This window comes from Pinus tabuliformis, chromosome 1_2 (genome assembly GCF_031772625.1).
Source record: "Pinus tabuliformis cultivar Carrire ecotype Pingquan chromosome 1_2, CPIR1, whole genome shotgun sequence".
Lineage (NCBI taxonomy): Eukaryota > Viridiplantae > Streptophyta > Pinopsida > Pinales > Pinaceae > Pinus > Pinus tabuliformis.
Window position 1 is genome coordinate 883,544,480 of NC_142298.1, and position 23,462 is coordinate 883,567,941.

Below are 23,462 nucleotides of genomic sequence, written 5' to 3' on the forward strand. Positions count from 1 at the left end.
ACCCTGAACTTACATGGGACATTGGGCATCATCATTCATGGTTTCGCGTCTCATAACCATTATAGGAATACTCTACTAAAAAATATATTTCTATCAGTATATAGCTCTCCTCGTAATTCCTCGTGGTTTGTAAGTTATTCAAGATTCAAGTTAGTAACACCAATTAGTGGGATAAAACCCCATGGGGTTGTGGCATGGCATTTATCATTGATTTTGGTCATTGAATAGTCAATAATTAATAATTTTTTAAGCTCCTAAAATCCCTCCAAGCCCCTCTCAACTCTATAAAAATAAATCTGATATATCCTCCAAAAGTAGCGACCGTGGCATTTTCACTATAACTTTATTTCTGTGACATCTTAAATGCTGAAATTAAAACCCATTTGAGCCAAACTCCTGATTAAGGTCATGAATGCATTTCAAATCTTGGTTTGCTATATTTTCAGAGATATGATCTGTGGAATTTAGGTTTTTTGCAAGCTCCCAAATTTCATCTCAAAGCGATGACCTTGGGCAAATCGTCATAACTCTCTCTCTGAGAAGCGGATCAGAATTTTGTAAAATGTGGAAGATAGTGAATGGATTGGATTTTTTTGTGTATCAATTTCAGAGCTTAAGGAGGAAACGGTGACACGTGGCATGCCATATGAGTTCGATCTACTGAACTAGTCCATAATTAGGTCATTGTGAGATATTGGGCATAACTTTGCCTTCAAGAATCCAAATTGGGTCAGACTTGTGGCATTGGAAAGAAGACTCATAGGGATACTACAGGAACAAATATCACATATTGGGGATCTAAAATCATAGATATAAATCAGATTCAATATCATGCAACTATAAGGCAAGAAAAACAAACTAGATTAACTGTTTTCAAGGGCTGCAAAGGACCAGACTTTCTACGGAAGCAAAGATAAAGGTGCAGCAAAATGGTGTGACAGAGGTAAGCCTCCAGGTAAGTATATTCTTTCTATCCATGTTCATCTCTTAATTTCATTAGGTATTTTTAGCACTGACTTATTCTCTACATGATGAGGTAAGTTTTGCTATTATCATGTCATCGGTATTTCCTTGAAGACTTTTTGCAATTATTATATATTCATTAAGAGAATACTCAATGCATAATCTAATGTTCTAAAGAGTGAGAAAGGGTAGCATGACAAGAACAGAAATCAAGGTGTAGAATAGCAGCAAGAAGTTCACCACATGAAGGCTTCAAGTGGGTAGCACTGCATACAGTCATTGTAAAAGTATCATTGTATAGAGTCATTGTAAAAGCATCATTGTAAAAGTTATACAAGTGTCTATCTACCAATAGTTGAAGAGGTAGTGTCGGGAGGTCTAAGATCATCATCAAGCGGTTGTGTCATAGTTGAGGTTATGGTCTAGTGTGTCTTCTTCTTCTACATCATTCTATATCATTGTAAAGTCGATCATTTTCCCTAGTATGGGAGCCCATTCTTCTTTTATTCTTCTATAGCGTGGTAGGATGGTGCTAGGCTGGTCCATGAAGTCACCAACAGGTTCGAGCCTGTGAAAACTTCATAGTGGGAGGGTGGTGCTAGGGGGAGTTGTATCTCATTGGGTGTTCGGGCATCCATTCAGTTGGCTACTGAAGAATCTCAGGCATTGGAGCATCAATCCAGTGGGAGATGGAGAAGAATCCTTTTCTAGATTCTAGGAAGTTGGAGCTTTCTTTTCAATTGGAGTTGAAGATTAAATAATTATTAGAAAAGCATTTAGGTGGTTTTTGTCCCAGAGGGGGTTTCCACCCTAAAACCTGTCTTTTGTGTACTGTTATTATTGTACAAACATTGATAATAATTTAATATTAACTAATGATCTGAAAGATTAATAATAATACTAATTGAAAGAATTATTGATTCACCCCCCCCCCCCTCAGTATTTCCAATAATTGGTATCAGAGCTTCATTCCTTCAATAGAATTTTAACAACTAGAAGGAGATCATGGAGCATACCAAGAATTGTGTACCTTTGTTCAATGAAAATAATATGCACTCTACAAAGGAAGAATGAAGGTCTATCTCTTGGCGTAAGGTTATGAAGTATGGGACACTATTCAAAATGGCTTTACACCAACCGCGGATGCTCAAGGTAAGAAGAATTTGGTAAATAATGCAAAAGAAAAGAATATTATTATCAGTGGACTTATTGAATCTTCTTATCATAAGGTGTTGGGTTGTAAAACTGCAAAAATGTATGGGACAAGCTTGATAATATATATGCAAGTGACTAAAATGTTAAAGAAGCAAAGCTTCAAATCTACTATGGAAAATTTGAGCAACTTAGAATGAAATAAGATGACAAAATTGTTGCATACTTCCAACACAGTGTTGAAATAACCAACACTTTGGAAAGATTGGGAGAGCTTATTGACGAGAAGACTAATATACGAAATATTCTTAGAATGTTACTAGGAAGATTCAACCCAAAGGTATCGGTCTTAGAATACAGTGCAAATATGGCCAAACTCAGCAAAGAGGAATTACATAGAGATCTCATAGCATGTGAAATGAGACTTGATGAAGAAGAGGGTACTTCACATCTAGAAACTGCATTCGCTGCATCTAAGAAAACTAATAAGGACAAACAACCTTCAAAGGGAAAGACCTACACTTGCAAGTGTGAAGAAGAGGAAGCTAATGAAGAAGGTTTATCAGATGGATAATATGCTTACTTTATGAGAAAACTAAAAATTGGCAAGAAGAAAGGATTCAAAAAGAACTTTCTCTCTAAAGAAGGTAGCTCATCATCCGATGAAGACAGTGATAGTGAAGAGGAAGCCAATCAGAGAGTATTGTTTATGGCCAAGCATAATAAATAAGATATATCAAACAATGAAGAAAACGATTGACCATAGAATATGTTTCTAAGGAAACAATCAAGCTTATAAAAGAGCTCAAGGCTGAGAATATTCATTCCAATATTCTTTAAGAAAAAGTTCAAGGTCTCAAAATTGAAGTCGAAGAACACAAATGTATTGAAGGGTCACTTCAAAAGAATTTGGAAGAAAGCAACTGAGAAAGGGAATCATTAGAAGCTGAAGTAGACTCATCACGTAAGGAAGTGAAGAAGGGAACAATTGTCAAAAACCATGCCAACAGCTCAAGGGCATTGAAAGAAATAAATAATATAGTGACACAAGACCTCAAGGGAGAAGTCCAACATAAGCAACAAGAGCTTGACACAACATTTGAAGAGATTAGGAGGATCACACAACAGATGCAGGAAGCAGAAATTGAAAGGATGGAATCTGATCAAAGATACATATCTGTTGTTGACCAAAAGAAAAAGGAATTAGAAACATCTTCAATAGAAATAAGAAAGCTTAGGATTGAAAATTAGAAGCAGAAGGAGCAGATACAGGTTCTCAACAGAGAAGTAGAGAAGACCACTCTTCTCAAGCTACAGGTTGAGGAGGCAGAAAAAAGAAGGAAGATTGCTCAAAAGCAAGAAGAACTTGATGCAACCCGTGATGAGATCAAAAAACTCAACTGATCACAAAAACAACACTTACAAGATAAGGTAGATGAAGAAGCAAAAATCAAAGTAGTTAAATATGGTAAAGCTCCAGTTAATGAAGGTACAAGATCCACAGCTTCGCAGGATCATTCTAAGAAGGAAGTTGATCAAAGTGAAAATCCAAAGAAGAATGTTGCAACTCCAAAGAATAAGACCAAAGTCATCAAGAACAAAGGACCACAACAAACTACAACACCGCCTCCAAAGAAGAATGAAAAATCTTTTAGGTATGTTCGTTTATTTAATGGTTATTTCTTTTTATGTGCTAAATATGGACATATGGCTAGGGATTGTGAAGTTTTTTATAGGTACAATCATTATCTGCAAAACCCTAGAAGCATGTTTGTAGGATCACGAGACAAGTTCCATGATTATTTTGTCAGAAGAGAATACATGCTAGATGGGCCAAATATTGAATGTTTCAAATGCCATAACTATGGCCATAGCACTCGCAGTTGTAGATATCAAATGGAATTGCCTATGGACAACATTGAATGATTCAATTGTCATAACTATGGTCACACAGATCGAGATTGCAAGAATAAGAAGGTTTGGAAAAGGAAACAGGTATAGGATGACAAAGCACATAACAAGGTTTCAGTAGTTATGCTTTCAGGATTTATAAAAGAAAAAGGTCATGAGGAATTAGTAGTTGCTTCAGATAATGACTCAAGTCAAGATGGCCCATTAGGTGACTCACTATTTTGACCAATCTAGCTTGTTGACTCCTTAATGTTTGTACAGGAGGAGTCTATGCAGTAGTGTATGGCACAAGTCTACGATTAACAGGAAGGTAGTTTTAACAAGATGGTAGTTTCATTAAAGGTTTAGGGGGAGAAAAATAGTTGAAGGATTACAGATTACCAGGAACAAGGCAAGATTAGTCTACAAAGGATATGCATAGGTTGAAGGAATCAATTTTGAGGAAACATTTTCTCCCATTGCCAAAATGGAATCTATCAGGATGTCTCTCGCCTATGCATGTTCAAGAAAAATAAAAGTCTACCAAATGGATTTTATGTCAGAATTTATGAATGGCGAATTAGAAGAAGAAGTTTACATCGAACAACCTGAAGGTTTTCTACTATCAGAAAAAGAAGACTATGTTTGCAGGTTAAATAAGGCTCTGTATGGTCTCAAGCAGGCTCCCAGAGCATGGTGTGCTCATCTTGATAGATATCTACATCAACAACGATTCAAGAAAGGTACTAATGATAGAAACCTTTACGTACAAATATATAAAGATAATTTAACAATAATTGAGGTATATGTGGATGATATAATCTTTGGTAGCAATGATGATCGATTAAGTAAGAACTTTTCTACGAAGATGCAAAGTGAGTTCAAAATTTGTTTACTTGGTGAATTGTCATGCTTCTTAGGGAATCAAATATCTCAGCAAGAGAAAGGAATATTTATATGCAAACCAGATACATCAAGGAAATACTCAAGAAATTCAAAATGGAAGATTGTAAACCTGTCCTTACTTCGATGGTAACAGGTTGCAAATTGAGCATAGATGGCTCATCTAAGGATGTGGATCAGCGGTTGTACAGATCTATGATTGGTAGTCTTCTATATGTAGTAGCCTCCTGACCAGATGTTATGCAAGCAGTTGGACAAGTAGCAAGATTCCAGGCAACACCAAAACAATCACATATTAATGTCGTCAAAAGAATTCTTTGATATCTAAAGGGCACAACAGAATATTGCTTATGGTACTCCAAGGGAAACAATCTCATTATTTAATCCTTTACAGATGTAGATTTGGTAGGAAGCGTTGATGATCGTAAGAATACTAGTGGAGCAACATTGTATCTTGGTGGTTGTCTTGTACCATGGCTGAGAAAAAAGTAAACCTCAATCTCGTTATCTACAATGGAAGAAGAATACATTGCAGTGGAAACTTGTTGTACTCAAGTCCTTTGGATGAAACAAACTTTTCAAGATCTTCAAGTACAATTCAGTGAGCCTATTCCCATATTTTGTGATAACACCAGTTCCATCAGCATCTCCAAGAATCCTGTCATGCATTCAAAAACAAAACAAATTCCGATCAAATATCATTTTGTTAGATAAAAAGTCGCTGAAAAGAATATCAAAATTGAATATGTTGGTACAAAAGAACAAATCACTAGTATCTTCACTAAACCTTTACCTCGTGAGGCATTTGAATATCTTCGGTAGAAGCTTGGGATTCTCCCAAGTTTTCTTTAGATTTTCCTTATTCAGAAAATAAAAGGGGAGTGGAAGTGTGTACAGGTTGGTAGGATGGTTGTGTGTTAGGGGGAGTTACCCTTTGCCATTGATGGCAAAGGGGGAGAGAAGGCAGTAGGAAGAGGTGCCCCCAATATTTCTTTTCAATTAGAGTTGAAGATTAAAGAATTATTACAAAAGCATTGAGGTGGTTTTTGTTTCGGATGGGATTTCCACCTTAAAAACTGTGTGCATTTGTGTTCCTTTTATTTACTGATATCATTGTACAAACACTAACAATAATTGAAGATTAACTAATGCTCTGAAATATTAGTAATAATACTAATTGAAAGAAATATTGATTCAACCCCCCTCTCAGTATTTCCAACAAGTACAAGGTCTCAGTTCTTCAATAAGTATTGATTCATTGTGTTGGTTAGCTTAGCTTCCACATTTGACATGATTATACATATAGTCTCCCCTATTCCTTTTCTCAGTTAAAGACATTAAAAATATTGCTAGGTCTCAATTGTTTCAATCTAGGAGAAGGGTAATATAATTGCGAGCTTAAGATGATCATAGTCTTAGTTTTCATATTTGGTGTTTCTCCACTACAAATGAACATGTTCAAGGCCCTTGCGGAGTGACTGCAGGAACACAAGCCTCGCTTCGCTAGGAGTGGGCCTATTGAATACTTAGAGGAAGCTACTTGCATCACCTTTCTATTTTGGAAGCCTTTGTTTTCTTTCACCCTTTATTTGTTTATTTATTTAAATGCTCTTAGGAACTTATTATTTTACCAGGGAGAAAGAGAGATATGCACTTATTGAGAATAGAAGAGGTCATTCCTTCATAGATGGTTGTATATACCTCTGATATTGACATGATCTCTATATATTTTCTCCTTTTGTTGAAAAATGCAAACAAAAAATCTCAATTTTATTTTGCTTTGATTAAATTGAGGAAAATTGAATTTCCGCATCAGCAGACAACTTGGATGATGTTAACTTGTGTGACATGGCTTGTGTCACCCAGTTTAGTTAGTAAATTCGAGTTCTACAAGCTAGAGTTCATTTAAGCATGTGTGATTGTTAATTTGTAGCAATAAAGGTCAGCTATCTAAGGTTGTTTTCATCTAAACTAGTTCCAACTACTGGAGCAACTATTGGAGGGCTAAGTTGTGCAGTGGGACTTCATTCATACTCAATGATCATCTAGTTAACAAATCAATCAACCCAAAATAGCTAGTGCATGTAGAGAATTTTAGTTCCCCGGGCTTGGTGGAGATTCCAAGGTAGTGTAACATCACTTGTAGACTAGTCTTCAATGTGAGGTTGTTGCATGCAGTCATATGATCAGCCTAAGGAACTTCATAATTAAATTTAAGGAATTTCCTAAATAATAGAGGCCTAATTCCTCAAGGAACAACGCAAGGAAATAGGAGCTCAAAAAGAGGAAAAATTCGACTAAGCCTAGGTCGAAGGCCTTCAATGAGCAGAGACATAGGTTATACAGTTGCAGGGCATGCTCACCTGAGCAAAAAAATTATAATACATTTCTATTCATTTAATTAAGGAAAGCATGCACTGGGGTTTTTAGCAGATTTCTTTCCCCAGATAAAAATACTTGTTTCATGTGTGTTATTTATTCTTCAATGTCTGAGATTTTTATTCTAAATTTTGAATTACAGTCCTTAAAGCATTAGAGTAGGTTTGTGTCTTGTAATTTTGATTCAAACTTCATGAGTAGTTGAAAATCTACAGCCTAATTTATACATGGAATCAGAGATAGATTCATAATAGAGTAGGGAATTTAAAGTTTTTCTCAAAGGTTTGAAGTTCAAGACTAGTGTAGTGGAATTTCTTCGAAGTTGAGAAGATGTCCTTTAATGGACTAATGCTAAAGTATTCCTTGGAAGGCACCTAAATTTTTTTTGCATTGAAGGACCAAATGGAGGGAGTATTAGATGACAATGGGTTGCTTTAAAATATCAAGACATGTATTCCAAGACCACTAACAGTTGATGTTGAGGACCTTGCACAGTTGAAGAAATATGTATCCAAGGCAAGGATAATAATATTAGAGAGAGTAAGAGATAATATTGTCTCGAATGTCCATGGAAAAGAAACTCCATTCGTGATTTGGAAAGCATTGAAAAAATTGTTCGAGAATACTAGTGGCCATAGGAATTTGGCGTTCAAGGATAAACTTTAAAGTATCAAGATGCAGAAGAATGACACTATATCATAGTATCTAAGCATTTTTGCCCAATGTCATGATGAACTAGGAGGGGTCAATGTTACTATACCTGAAGTTGACTTGCTAAGCCTAGGCCTTATGGGTCTTCGCAAGAACTGGTATAACTATCAAGATTTGGTGAATGGGAGGGGGAAGCTACCAAATTGTTAGTGATTATGGTCTGGTTTGGTACAGGAGGAAAGAAAGTAGAATACCAAAGATAGGACTTCATCCAAGGGCAACGATGAAGAAAAAATTACATTGGATGGAAAGGAAAATAAGGGGAAAGGGAAGAAATTCCAATACAAACCAGAATCCGGTCAAGTGGGAAAGAAGAAAGATTTGTCAAAAATTAAATACTTCCATTTTCATGAATTCAGGAAATATGCCACGAAGTGCCCACATAAGAAGATAAGCAAGAAGACATCAGGAGGAGTAGCAAGAGAATATTTGGCTTCACAGTTTGAGGTTGACTTTACCCTCATTGCATGAATGGCTAGCACAGTGATGGGGAGTGTGTGCTACTTGGACTCAAGTGCATCGTTCCACATGACAGGGTGTACATATATTTTTTAGTGACATAGAAGAAAAATATTTGTAGATACACACTGAGATGGGGGATGAGTGAAGGTATAGTGTGATTGGGATTTCTACAGTCAGCTTTCACAGGCAGTTAGGCTCCCTCCCAGGCTCAAGGATGTCATGTTCATTCTGGTCAAAGAGAAAAATATTGTCTTTGCTAAAGTTTTGGAAGGTCATGTTTATGATGTGATATTCAACAAAGGAAAGGAATTCCTAAGATACATAGCCATGGGACAAGTGAAGCAGATATGGGTGTGTGTGAAGAACTTGTACAAGCTAGATGTGGAGGATTGTGCTACATTGAGCACAAAGATGGAGAAGGTGCAAAGTTGCGATGTCTCTGAAATTTGGCCTAAAAGACTTGGCCATTTGCATAATGCTGCTTTGAAGATCATGCAAGAGATAACCATTGGCCTACCCAAAGGATCCCTTGAGCAGCATGGTGTATGCAAAGGATGAAATTTGGGAAAGTACACAAAATCCACATTCCATGATCAAATAGCAAAGAACATGCAGTCTGCGAAAGGATCCACTTTGATGTTTGTGGACCTTTCTTGAGAGCTTCCACTTACAGGCAAAAATATTTTGTCATTTTATTGATGACTTCTCATGGAAGTGTTGGATCTTCTTCATGCAGAAGAAATATGAGACATTCCCAAAGTTTATAGAATTCAAGGCACAGGTTGAGAAGGAACTTGGGAAGAAGGTGAAGGCTCTTAGGAAAATTAATGGAAGTGTATACTTGCTGAATGAATTTAAATATTTTTGTGCAAAATAAGGCATTCAACTAGAGTTAGCAACACCTTACAACCCACAACAAAATGGGGCTGCTAAGAGAAAGATTCATAGAAGTGTGGTAGAAACAAGGGCGATGTTGCATGACGAAGGCCTACCCATGCATTTGTGGGTCAAGGCATGCAACACATTAGTATATTCGCAGAACAAGGGCCCTCATCATATTTTGGGCACGATTAAATCAGAGGAGGCTTTATCTGGGAGAAAACTGAATGTGTCACACTTCAGGATTTTAGAACCTCTATTTATGACCATATATCCAAGGAATTAAGGAAGAATATAGAGCCGTCAATAAAATTGGGGGTATTTTTGGGTTACATAGAAGCTCTCAAAAAAATTTGTGTATACTTTCCATCCCTCAGAATTATAGTTGTATGAAGGGATGTAAAATTTTATGAGGAGAAAGCGATGTGGTGCTATCTTGAGAGGGAGCTTCAGATCCCACCAGAAGAGGAGATTTTAGCTCCAAAGGAGGAGCATTAGGAAGTTGTGGAGAAAAGACAAATTGAGGAGAAGATATTGGATACAACCACTCAAGCATAACCATCGAGATAAGGTAGGAAAAGGACTAGGGAAGCTAAGAGACTTGTGTAGGATGCGATGGAAAACGTGGGTGCTCCTTCAAATCAATGTAACTAGAGAAGGTCACTAGCTCAGTAGACTTGCTACAACGCTCTAATGACTGAGCTTGTATAGACCGAGCCATCCTATTTCGAGGAAGTAGTAAAGAAAAATGTATGGGTTGATCCAATGGTGGAGGAATACGAATCCATTGTAAAGAATAGTTTTTGGGAAGTCGTCTCAAGACTAGTAGACAAATCAATTATGGGATTGAAGTGGATATTCAAGGTAAGGAATGTAGGAGAAGAAAGACTAGAAAAGTACAAGGAAATATTTTTGGCCGAGGGGTATGTTGTAGCGGCTACAACCACCCTCCAAAAGTTTTCCTTAGCTTCGGTTTGGAGCCACCCTACCAACCTTTCACAACAACATGTCTTGCTTTGTCAAGTACATAAGCTTCAGTGATTTTCTTACAGAAACATAGCCTGTCTATTAGAGCTTGATGTATTCCCCTCACAGGTTGTTCTTCGGGACTTGGTCTAGCTGCAGGCTAAGCAGATCCCTCAATAAATTGTGCAATTCTGGAGGGAAACTAGCCTTCCCTCGAGAAATTGTGCAATTTTGTCTGGCAGCTTGCTGGGCTCTAGAATTGTGCAATTATGGTAGTCAGGATTCATCTACAAAATTGCGCAATCCTAGGAGGCACTGAGCTACTTTGCCTAGAAATTTCACAAATTTCCGGTGAAGTCAGCCCAACTCCCTTCCAGAAATGGACGTTTTCTGCCAACAATTGAGCAGGCTCTTCCATGTACAGTTGATTTGACCAGTTCCACCTGAGACCAAGAAAACTTGACTTGAATGCATGAGCTACTCTTTCCGAGAATAGAAAAGGCAACATGCAAAAATAATCCATATATTTTAGGGCACTAATTTTAGCAGCTGGAGGTTACATGCAAAGATATTTTTAGAATATTTCCTCCAAGTGTCGCTTTTTCCTATATTTGTGGCATGCACGTCATGAGCTTCAAACTTATGTATTCGATGCTTCAAAGCTCATTTCTTCACATCGATCTTAGAGTATTGACATCCCACGGCACATCTAGGACTCTTTGACACATCTAGCTTAGCTATTCACAGGTAAGTGGTCTCAACTTGTCTTTTATAGAATTTCTGTCGCTTTTTGTGTTTTCACTTGTGTGAGTGTTGTTTTCTTGATTTCTTTGAATGTTTGTTGTTGTTTACATGCATACTAGCTTGTACTAGCACCCTTTCAGTTTTCGTTGCTATGCATGAAACTGATTTACACGAACGGTCGCTGATTCGGTGACTCGCTTCACCCACATGCATGTTGTTCCATTTTTTGAATCTTCATCCAATGCTTCCATGCATGATCATTTACTTCTTCTTACACTTAGTATCACTATGCATTCACCTTCACATTTGCATTCAGTTGCCCGTCAGCGGGTCTAGGTAACCTTGGTTCAAGCTCTGCCTCACCAAGACAACATTGCGCAATCCTGAGAGGGAAGGCTCTGCCTTACCCTAAAGAAATGCGCATTTCTTCCCAAAAACTATCCCTCGGGCCTATTTTGTGCAATTCTGAGGGACAATGACTGCTAGCCCAAAAAATTGCGCAACGCAGTCACTGAGCCTACAACTATTGCCAGCTGAAAATGCGCATTACGCAATTCCTGGAGTCAACATCTAGCCTGGATTGCGAATTGTGCAATCCCAGCAGACAGTCATGCATCCTAGATAGCCCAGATTTCCTTTTGCGTAGTTTTGGCAACCAGCCACTCAGCCTCCCAGAAGAAATTGCGCAATCTTTGCCTATCAATCCTAGGTATGTGTTATGTCTTTCCTCCAATTTTCTTTGGTTTTCACTGATAGATTTATTTCCGTGCATGTTTCTTGGTCTCCAGATCTAGTAGGTGTTTTTTCTCCTCTGGACAGTTGAGGATCAAAGGCCTCTAAGAGAGTAGGATCAAAGGACACTGATGGAAGTGCAACTGGAGTAGCGGTTGAGCGAGTGTCCGCAAGTCTACCAATCTATGAAGATACCAAGTTGATTCTAGATAACAACATCAAATTGAAATGGCAAGAGACCAATGATGCATTTATAGGCACATTTGGGGAAGACCTCAAAGGCCACCAGGTATACTTCAACATCCACAAGTCCGTCTTGTACCAGATTGCATGTAGATACCCCATGTTCCCAAGCGTGGACATGATTCATTGGATCGTCTCACACACTGATCCAGAGATGATAACCTTGAGAAGTGTTAGCAGGACAAAGAAAATTCAAGGTAGAGGATTATGATGAGATGTATCAGATTTCAGAGCCTGTGACTATCATGGAGACTCCCTTCATCTTACCCAGCAACAATGCCAACTCTAGAGACATTATGAAGAACTGGGTAAAGGAGCCAGCTAGATTTAGGATGACACACAACCAGATCTACAAGACGAAGATACTGCGGAAGGCATATCAATACTTGGTCATCTTTCCATGTCAACTGTATGGCCAAGAAAGCACTTAAACCTTCCCACAGATTTGGGTGATTGCACTGGACCAGCTGGCCAGAGAAGGGAAACCATGAAACTGGTCCAATATGTTTGCTCATCAGATAAAGGAATAGGTAACGAGGGCTCGACAACCACCAAAAGGCATGGAAGCAGAAATATACATGTTCGCCTACATCTTGGATGGAGTCTGTGCCTCAGAGGAGTTCCCAGGCTTGAAGTGGGCATGGTCACCAATGGAAACTGTTGTGAACACTTATTATAAGATGTTGTCTGAATGCAACATCAGATGAGTTATCACACGGCTGTTCGATCATTTTTTCACCCTAATTTACAAGATGATATTTGAATAGGATTCACCATGCATGTCGATGGAAGCAATGGAGGCATTGATAGACATAGCTGATTGGTATGCCTCACTGTCTGGCACCTTCATCCAGATGTACACTAAAGAGAAGCCTCCGCATGTTCTACCAAAGCTTGTCTTGGACGTGCTCACCATGCACGAAGTAGCATATCGCATCTCAGCAGGATTGATAGCTAGGCTGCACCAAAGAAGCAGGCACCTTGGCCCGCTCTTCCGCTATGCATCGGGTTATATGAGATCCAAAGTTTCAAGGAAGCGGATGTTGAAGTAGAATAGATGAAGAAGTATCCATTCGACCTCTTAAGTTACAATCCATATGACCCAAATTGGCTTGTGAAATATCACTGCATGAGAGTACAATTCAATTGGATCCACAGGGCATTTCATTGGGTAGAGGAGCACCCATGGAGATATTTCTACAGTTTCTCTAGACTCAATGAACAAGTTGGTTTTTCTATGGAGTGGTTAGCGAAACAATGTGAGGCAGCATCTTAGAGAGCACCAAAAGTAACAGTAGCAGTAGAGGTGAACATACTGTTAGAAAATTATATATTACGGAGCAATGGAACACATAAAATATTGTAGAAATATAAACACAGAAAATGCACAAAACAAGAGAGACACAGATATACGTGGTTCACCCAGTTTGGGCTACGTCCACCCCGAACAACCAGTCCTTCCTTTCTATTATCCAACAAAATGAAGAGACACAACCTACAGCAAATCCACTATAATATCCTCTGTTTTCTATCACAGTCTCACCTCTCTGTTTCTCGCTCACAGAATACACATCTATATCTCAGCCTCCAATACAATACCCTCATACAAAGAGAGCGGTTGCCTTCTAGGGGAAAAAACCCTAAACTAAACATAAGTTCTACCGTCAGATCATCTACCTAATGAACGGTCCAGATTGACCAGAAATTACTATACTTTTACAAGGAAATTTTACATTTGTTTTTAGCTTCGGGGGCACTGCCCCCGAGCCCCCGTCGAGGGACCGCTGGCCCCCAGACCCCCCAACCGGGGGGGATCGCCCCCCCTGGACCCCCGCGGGGGGGACAAGTCCCCCCCGCACCCCCCCGCGTGGAGGGGTGTACAAACTTCCTGGGGTATACATCTGGCTAAAACAAAGACCTTTGAACAATCATGCTCCACACACAACACATACCAGTGCACGATAAGGTCAAGAGGAAGATTTTTTATTAGATGGAAGAATAGAAAAGATGCAAGTTCTTAGCAGATCCACTTGTAGAAAAACCAGCTATGGCTATAGAGCCAAAGAGGCAACAATGCGATAAGTGAATCATGCAAAGGCAACGGGAGAAACGAGGAATGGAGGAAACAGAGAAGGAGTTGAATGAGTCGAAGGAGAACCTATGAAAGGAACAAGAGCTACACAAATAATTGAGGGAAGCGCAACAACAACAAGTACACCAGGGAGCGCAACATTTGTAGATGGATGAAACTGCACCCATACAGGTAGTGGACTCATCAAAATAGCTGACATCAAGTGAGTAGGGTGAACCATCATAGGAGCAGGACTTTTCTCAGGAGATTGAGTGAGCAATTGAATGAATGGATACAAAAATGGAACAATAGGAACTAGAATAGGACATTGTCCTCATGCCTCACCACCAATAAGCTGACCCAGCAGCTTCACCACATCGAGAAGATGAACAAGTCCCAAGCGGCCAAGGAGACACTGAGATCCTTGGAGATCATCGAGAAGGAGAGATGCGCAACATCTCATTTGACAAGTCTCAACATAGAGTTATGCAGTCTCGCAGAGTGTCAATTCTGGAGGATCACACATCTCCTGTGTAGTATGAGGAACAAGTGATGATGTCTAACGTGTGTAAACATCAAGCAGTCTTGGCCGATGCCACTAGAGCATATGCTAAAGCCACTAGCTCAAGTATTCACTTTCTGAGAGCAAAGAATGAGCGAATGGCTAAGGAGCTATAGATGACCAAGTAGGAAGGAGAGTTGGTGACAACATCTGCCAGAGCTGAACTAAAGAAGGAAATACTAGATGAAATTTTGTCCCTTGACGCAGTTATACAAGCGTTGTATTCCAAGTTTGGTATCGTGCATAAGGCAGCTATCCATCTCAATTGATTGCAACAGAGATGTGCTAGAAGAGCACGCATCTTGTCGAAGGTGCATGTTGTTGTTGATTACATCCAAATGTGGGTGATGAGATACAAGGGAGCCCCACTTCACTTGCCTATGATGATGAAGCCCAGAGAGGTCAAGCTAAAGGCACACATCCAGAGTCAGATCCATAACTATGAATACCTCCCACAACTCATCACTAGTCTACAGACTTCCCATGCACGTGTATTCAAGAGTATGGATGTTTTGGTACACGCACATGCGATCCCATATATTGGGACTCTCACCCAGGTGAAGACAAAGGCATAGGTACAACTAGAGCTTGACTCGTAGTTTGATGAATTGATGCACATTTCCACTAGCCTAGACTTTCCCATCAGTGTAGACATCATGCACAAGTATGTTTCTGGTCTGGCCGCGTTGAAGACAATAATGTGCATGCTTTCACATGAGTTGGACAGAGGAGCCCAAGAAGTCTACCCAAATGCTATGGAGGCAAGAGTTAGGTTCCAGAAAGATGTCACCTTGGAGCACAAGTACATCATCGTGGACTATCTATCCTTGCATCAATTTTCTAATGTCAATCACAATGAAGATGTCAAAGAGGTGGTATTCCAACAGTTTTCTGAGTCATAGTGATGTATAGCAAGGATTTTTCAAGTTGATTTGTTTCACATGGGTACATGTGCATTGTAATGTAACATCTTTTCAAGTGTATGTTCAAGTGTCGATAGTAGATCTAACAGTTATATAGTAGATGAAGAGTCATGAGGGTAGATGAATTGTCACAAAGGGGAATGTCAAGGGTCACCCCACCCTTCGCTATAAATATTCCCTCATAACTCATTATAAGGGCTTTTCGTCAGTGAAGCTTCTGATAGGATTATCTTTGAGAGAGGTTGGATAGTATTGTAATGACCTTGGCTTCTCCACTGCATAGAGCTAGTACATCTCTTTCAAGGATCAGGTGGTTGTGGCTATAATGTCCCATTGTCAGAACTAGTGGTTGGACATGGATGTATTGTATTATTGGAACTGACACTTATTAATATGACAAGAGCCAGCCATTTCATGCATACATTGTATTGTATTTCAACTATCTATTTACTCTAAATGATATATGTATTTGTTTACTTATGCATGCATGTATAACTATTTATGTGTATGTATGTATGAATCCTTCTGAAATGTGATGTTGTTTTAAACATCACTTTGGATTATTTGTTAACTTTCCTTCCATGTCATGATGCATATTTGCTCCTGCGTTCCCTTCTTAACTATGTGCTATCACATGTTTCCAAGGGGTGCACTCATCTCAAACCCCGTGTGTTAGAACCTCTCATGCACCTTCCTTGGCTCACTGCATATGTCACACCCTTGCTACAAACAGAGTTATCTTACTTCCCTCTGTGTGAAATCCTGGTCAAGGCATGACCATACGACCCACTGCTGGGACTCCAACACCAAATGGTCAAAGGTCTAATTGGGAGTTCTTATGGGGAGATCCCCTGACATGTTTGCGGGTCCAACACCATCAACATTTCTAGCACTAGGAGGGCCAGATGACAAGTTGTGTCCTCTCATCCTGTTTTGAACCTTGCGTATCGGTTGTGGATTCTTTCACTCTTATCTTGATCTGAAATGAGGGTTTAACATCTTGTTATACTTACAAGAACATCCCACTCCAAATCTTAACAAAAATATGATCTATCTTATGTTGACAATTGCGGAATTAAGTACTTGAAATAGGTGTATGTCTTCATTTTAACTGTTTAAGTGCTTATTTGTTCATGCTGATATTAAACACATATAACAGTAAATGCAGTAATAAAACAACCACACATAACATCAATATAATCTAGCAGTTCACCCTAATATCATGGGCTGCGTCTCCTTGAGATCTTATCAACCTGACTTGGCTCTTTCGGATTATGGTGAAGCTTCTTTTACAAGTTCCACACTTGACTCCAAAGGTTTTTGAGCTGAACCAATGGACTTAGGATACCATCTATATCCTTGGCTATCCTCAATTTGCAAACATATATAAGCTTCCTTGGACTTGATTCCTTCAATTAGTGCATTGAGTTGACTTGAGCTTCTGGATGGCACTAACTCCCTTAGAATTCTTCAATTGTCTTTGTAACTTCTTCTTTTGTCTCTAGCAACATGTCGGACACCTAAAACATACTAATCCTTTGATCATTTGCTGCCTGAAACCTCCCTCTAGCTTCTTGGCCCTTAGAAGCTTTCAAATGCTTCTGCAAATCCTTGCAATGGATTTAGAAAGCTCATTACAGTCAGAATTGACTGTTGGGTCACTGAGAATGAGCTCTGGTAGCTCCTACAGCTGCCTCCAACCTTTGGTGGCTCTAAACTCCAGAATCAATATTCTTGGATGGAATTCTCCATGAAGATTACTTCTTCTGCTTCTATGGATCATTCCATCAGCTTTAGAAGGCTCTATTTAGTCTAGCGAGCCTCTTGTTTCACTCTCTCTGAGTTTCTCTAACTCTCGCGCTCTGCCTCTGTCTCCCTGGACTCTCTGGAATCCCCCTCTAAACTACTATGTAAGTGCTTTTATGTGGTATTTCCACAAATATTAGCAACTACACTCGACTTCAGCTAAACTAAGCAAATCTACTAAACTTTAGCCACTCTGCTAGGCTGATCATCAGAGGTAACTGTTGCCATAACCGTTGCACAGGTTCAAGAAGGATAAATCCTTATCACACATATATCAGTCGGTTACGATAATCCTCCATAGAGCTTGAAATTGGGTTAAACTTGAACTGTTGATCTATCCCTATCCATCCAACGGTTTTCGTATCATCCACTAGCCAACTTGCCCAGACAATCTCCGTCATTGACGTGACCCTGCTCAATCCAACAGACATCGCTCAATTTCACGTAGATTTTATGCATGAACGATATCTAATTGAAGGCCCGCAAGAAAACCAGTTTTTCTCTACTACGTGTTGACCGCTGAGTGGCATTGTGTGCTTTGGGTAATTTACCACTTCAAGCCTTTCACCCATGTGATATACCATTTACCGCTTAGCCGAATAATGCCACGTGCTTAATTCAGAATTTAAAGAAAAGGAATTTTATAACGGTTTTTGAACTTAACAGAGGTTTTTTCACTTAAGAAAGGTTTTTGTGCTGAAGGCTAATATTAACCTTTTCTCTTTACCTTTGTTCTTGACTTTGGTTAAGGTTCTGGATCAATTTCTGATCACTCCTCCCCATTTAGAATCTTTTGGACCCGAAAAGACTGATATACTGATCTGCACAGTAGATGAGAGTACAACACCCTCTTCTTTTAGCCTCCATATACTTGCCTTGCATGGCTAGTGCCTCTGCACCATAACTTGAAGGTAGTCAACACATTCCTTCCTGGCTGTGCTTGTCTTCCTGTTAAGAATTGTCTTCCTTTATCTCATTCAGAACTTCTGCTGAGAAGGTTACGGAAGGTAGTTGAGCATCTCTTCCTTGATCATTGATCCAAGGTGGCTCAAGCAAATGTGAGATTACGTCTTCTTAATAGAAATTTTCATTTGTACCAATTACAGTATGTTTTATTGACATATTGTCAAGGACAACATAAAATCTTGCTTCATCAAAGAAATAGATTTCACATCATATGAGTCATCATCATGTCTTCACATCTTTTATACAAATGATCAACTGAGTAACAAGCCAAAAAATAAATGCCTTTTCACACCACTAACTCTTCAAGTCCAGCATATACAAAAAGAAATTAAGGATTCTTTTTCAAAGATGAAACACTTCATCATTATCTCCATTTTACAATCGTGGAGACCAAATCAACTTTTCCAAGTCAACATGACATTACATGCATGTTTTAAACAAAGCAATAGACCATCAAGTCAATTACACATATATGTTCCATTACAAGGAAATCATCAACATCCTTGTGTTCATACATACTATTCTCATGTATGTATTCCATTCTTCAACTTTCTCTTAAGCACTAACTTAAGTACAATATCCTCAATCATATGTACATGTACTTACAAAGCTGAAATAAATATAATTTTTCTGCAATAAAGTAAGTCTACATACTCAACTTTTCCATTCACCTTTTTGGTAAAACCCCTGCAACTTGCATTCCATTAGCAAAGAAATGCATCAAATCAAAAGACATGAAACCTTTAATTAGATAGTAATTCTACCCATATCTTACCAATCCATATCAAAGGTGCTTCCTTTATCTGCACATTGAAATCAACATGTGAATCATTCTGTAACACATCAATTATGGAAACTTCCTTTCCATTCTTGCCATTCTCTCTTTCCACCTTCTTCAAATTTTGTGGAAGCATTGTTGGATTCAGAGTCCAACACTTTTCAGCAATATGTACTTTCTTATGATAGTAAGTGCAACAGATCTGCATCTTCTTGACAAAATGATTTTCCTTGTCTAGTGGACCTTTGGCTTCTTGCCTCCTTTTCTTCAAAAGTTTCCTGTATGTGGCCATTCTCTTCCAACATCTAGAAACGCTATGGTTATCCAAACCACAAAAGGAACGTGGAATTATTTTCCAATACTTATGTGGAAATTTATCATGCTTTACATCATCAAAGGAAATATGATTGAAATCAGATTTATACCTTTCCCTTTCACTGTTGTTACCTTCATGAGGAGGTGAATCAAATGAAGAAGTGGCTCCCTTTGGAACACCCACAATCTCTTCAATGGATTTAGAGCTTTGGCAACTCTCTTGTTCAAATGCATGTTTATGAACACCTTCTTCCTGCAAATTATGTTTCAAACTATTGCATTCCCCAAGAATACAATCTTTACAAACTCGAGGTAGAGAACCTAACATGAAACTCCTTATAGGAACTGTTTCAATTGCCTTCGTGGCTGCTTTGGAACTTTCTCCATAAGATTTACCATAGCCAAGAGCAAAATACTTCGGCCTTTCCTCAACCATTATTGGCTCAACAATGCCATGTGCATGTTTACCCAATCCTTTTCCTTCATAGCCCATTTTTGACATCAACTTTGATCCTATGCCTCTTGTATGTTTTTCAAAAGTGCCAACATAAACATTCTTAGAGGAAATTGGAGAAAAACTAGAATTGTTTATCTCTTCTTCAAGCTGGTACTTGACTAAAGCTTCTTTGGCAACAAGGAGCTATGTCTCCAACTCATGCATCCTCTCCAGGTTCATATTTGCAATATGAAGTTGACTTTCCACTTCCCGCGATCTATCAGAAAGCAACTGCTTCTCTTCCTTCATGGAATTCAACTTCTCTTGAAGTTTGGTGCTCTTCCTTTCATCCTCATACATTTCTCTCACCATATCCATCATGATGAACAATTCTTGCTTCATGTCTTCATTAAAGAATCTTGTGAAGGAAGAGAACTCAGTTGTAGAAGTTATCATTATAGAAATGAACAAAAGAACTTCAACAAAATTCACAAAAATCTTATTCAAGCAGCCTTTTGCAAACAAACCTTCTTGTCTTTCAAGGATTTCCTTGAGGTCCTTGGGGTAAGGAGAATGCCTTCAGCCCTTCTTCCTCCTTGTCCTCTCCTGGACTTAGCTATCTGTAGCTCTCCCTTTACCTTTGCAAACTCAAACAATAGTCAGTTTACAAACAATCAAATAGTCAAATCCTTTGTATTGTTTAAACACCTATCAAGTCAAACAAGCAATCTATTGCTCTATCAATCAAGCAACTATGCTCTGTCAATCAAGCAGCTAGCTCTGATACCACTTGATCTGAAATGAGGGTTTAACATCTTGTTATACTTACAAGAACCTCCCACTCCAAAGATTAACAAAAATATGCTCTAGCTTATGTTGACAATTGCGAAATTAAGTACTTGAAATAGGTGTATGTCTTCGTTTTAATTGTCTAAGTGCTTATCTGTTCATGCTAATATTAAACACATATAACAGTAAATGGAGAAATAAAACAACCACACATAACAATAATATAATATAGGAGTTAACGCTAATATCATGGACTACGTCTCCTTGAGCTTTTGTCAACTTGACTTGGCTCTTTGGGATTATGGTAATGTTTCTTTTACAAGTTCCACACTTAACTCGAAAGGTTTCTAAACTGAACCAATGGGCTTAGAATACCATCTATATCCCTGGTTGTTCTCACTCTACAAATAGATCTAAGCTTCCTTGGACTTGATTCCTTCAATTAGTGCACTAAGCTGACTTGAGCTTCTATATGGCACTAACTCCCTCATAATTCTTCAACTGTCTCTAGAACTTCTTCTATCTCTAGCAACATATTAGACACCTACAACATACTAATCATTTGATCATTTGCTGACTAAAACTTCCCTATAGCTTCTTGGCCCTTAGAAGTCATCAGATGCTTCTGCAAATCCCTGCAATGGATTTAGAAAGCTCATTACAGTCAGAATTGACTATCGGGTCACTAAGAATGAGCTCTAGTAGCTCCTGTAACTACCTCGAACCTTTGGTGGCTCTGAACTCTAGAATCAATCTTTTTGGATGGAATTCTCCATGAATATGACTTCTTTAGCTTCTATGGATCATTCCATCTAAGGCTCTATTTATTCTAGCGAGCCTCTTGTTTCACTCTCTCTGAGTTTCTCTAACTATTGGGCTCTACCTCTGTCTCCCTGGACTCTCTGGACTCCCCCTCCAAACTACTCTGTGAGTGATTTTATGTGGTATTTCCACCAATATTAGCAAGCACACCTAACTTTAGCTAAACTTAGAAAATTCGCTAAACTTTAGCCACTTTTCCAGGTTGACCATCAGAGGTAACTGTTGTCGTAACCATTGGGCGCATTCATGAAGGATAAGTCCTTATCACGTGTACATCTAGAGGTTAGGATAATCCTCCATAGAGCTTGCGATTGGGTTAAACCTGAGCCGTCGATCTATCCCTATCCATCCAATGGCTGTCGCGTCTTTTGCTAGCCAACTTTCCCGGACGATCTCCACCGTTGACGTGACCTCTCTCAATCCAACAAACATCGCTCAATTTCATGCAGATTTCATGCATGAACGATATCTAACCGAAGGCGTGTGAGAAAAGCAATTTTTCTCTACTACGTATCCACCATTGAGTGGAATCACGTGCTTTGGGTAATTTACCACTTCCAGCCTTTCACTTGCGTGATACTGCTTGGCCGAATACTGCCCACGTGCTTAATTTAGAATTTAAAGAAAAGGCGCGTTATAAAGGTTTTTGTGCTCAACAAAGGTTTTTGTGCTTAACAAAGGTTTTTACGATTAAGGCCAATATTAACCTTTTAACCTCTTAACCTTTTATCTTTACCTTTGTTCTTGATTGTGGTTAAGGTTTTGGTTCAGTGTCTTATCATCTCCCTCCACGATGTTTTTCGAAATCTGAATCTGTTACCAACATAAACGAGGTTTTTTATCACTTTTCCACATACACGTATGATGGTGAAGGTGAAGTGGCCTGGCCTAAGTTCTTACATGTCTTTCTTTCCATGCTTCATGAGGAAGATGGATGTTCTGATGAACATGCTCATTTGTTGCTTGCATACACACTAGCAAATCTCCACATCAATGGCTATGTAGCCTGCTAGCTGACAACGTGCACTCACTTGAGCACTTTTGTGATCTCATTGAAGACACTTTCTATCATTTTGATCCATACAATCTTGACCAAAAACTGCTACAACAATGGAATGCTCCACATGAATCGCCTATGGATTTTTGGCAGCGCTTCCATGAGTTGCAGTTTCAAGCTCCAAAGAGCCAAATGAAATTTTTCTTTGGGACCGATTCGAGTATTTTGTTAAGAAATCTACTTGTCCCAAGAAGAAGATTGAAATCAAGCCTTTCTCAGTATTATTCAGTGATGGAGTTGCGCAATCACAGATGGATATGGTCATTGTCATAAGTGACTCTCCATCATCCCCTCGTCAAATAGCTCCAACACTGTAGAGTGATGGAGGAGATCATGCTCACACATATGTTCAGCTGTCACATCCTCCCAACATCAATTCACTTAATTTTCATGTAGATTTGGTTTTGAGTCCATCGAGTTGCCACATGCATTTTTTTCCACAACCTCCATCCTCGTACTTGGCTAATCCTTTGGATGATACTATCTTCTGTTGTTCCATTCCAAACTCTGCACTTGTTGTGAATGAGGATCAATCCACTGATGGAGTTGGTGTTGCACAACCAACATGATGTTGTCATTCATTAAGAGTATGACTAAGAGCTTCAGCATCAACACTCGGTGAAGGGTTACTTCCTTTCATCCAAGCCTCCTTCGTTCTTTCCTAACATCTTTGGTGAACTTGCCATACATGATTTCGCATGTGTATCTTCATCTATAGATGCACTCATTGTTGATCACTTGTAGGACACACCAGATGTGATACTATCATCCAAAAATGGAGAGGATAAGTCATTCATTGAAAATCCACTTGATTTCTCATTTGCCTTTTCTAGAAACACATACAATGAATCTGTTCCCTTCTCATCTACCCCTCTGTTTGATTCATCAAATCATGAGGATGCTGATGAAATTA